Source organism: Nannospalax galili, unplaced genomic scaffold (assembly GCF_000622305.1).
Source record: "Nannospalax galili isolate Female #2095 unplaced genomic scaffold, S.galili_v1.0 scaffold186, whole genome shotgun sequence".
NCBI classification, from domain to species: Eukaryota; Metazoa; Chordata; class Mammalia; order Rodentia; family Spalacidae; genus Nannospalax; species Nannospalax galili.
The window spans coordinates 4,644,685-4,645,808 of NW_008358774.1; positions in this window are offsets into that span (position 1 = coordinate 4,644,685).

Sequence of the window (1,124 nt, forward strand, 5' to 3'; positions counted from 1 at the left end):
ATCTCTGTGAGTTTGAGGCCAGCCTGGTCTACATAGCAAGTTCCAGGACAGCTGGGGCTACAGGGAAGAATAGCTTCAAAAAAAATAAAAAATAAAAATATTTTGGAATAAACCTGACCAAAGACATTAAAGAGCCCTACAATGAAATTTTTAAACCTTTAAAGAGATTGAGGAAGACATCAGAAGATGGAAGGACTTCCCATGCTCATGGATTGGAAGAATTAATATTGTGAAAATGACCATCCTATCAAAAGCCATTTATAATTCAATGCAATGCCAATCAAAATCCTCATGACATTTTTCACAGAATTGGAAAAAACCATCCTAAGATTAATATGGAAGCACAAAAGACCTCGAATAGCCAAAACAACCCTGAGTGCTAAGAGCAATGCTGGGGGGGGTTTGGTTACTATACCAGATTTTAAGCTGTATTACAGAGCTATGGTTATAAAAACAACATGGTACTGGCACAAAAATAGACCCATAGATCAGTGGAACAAAATTGAAGACCCAAATATGAGTAAATGCAATTTCAGCCACCTGATATTTGACAAAGGAGCCAAGAATATTCACTGGAGGAAAGACAGCATGTTCAGCAAATGTGCTGGTAAGTGGATGGAACTAGAGGCTGTTATACTAAGTGAAGTAACACGGACTCAGAAAACATATTTACATATATTCTTCCTCATATGTGGATACTAGAACCAAACCCTGATAAGTGAGTATGTATCCAGACACAACTACAGGAACCAGGATAATGGAAAGGAACCTGTGAGGTAAAGGAAAAGAAAGAACCTGTAAGAGAAGAACAGTAGGAAACAGGCCTTAATAAGGGAGATACGGATATATATTGGGTTAGTTTAAGAGAGGGGGGAGGGAAGGGTATATAAGGAACCTAGGGGATAAAGGGAAAGAAGGAGCTGAAGAGAGGTAGGACCATAGGAGAAGGGTATTATTAAGGGAGAAAGGGGTGAAATGGGGCCACCTTAAGTGGGAAAACCATGATGGAGGGGTGAGACAATGCTAGAGATAAATAATGTCTAGCTAGTTTTGAAAACCAGAGGCAAAGATATTTATTACTCCTACAACCTACTGACAAATTATACATAGCAGATCAAGAAATA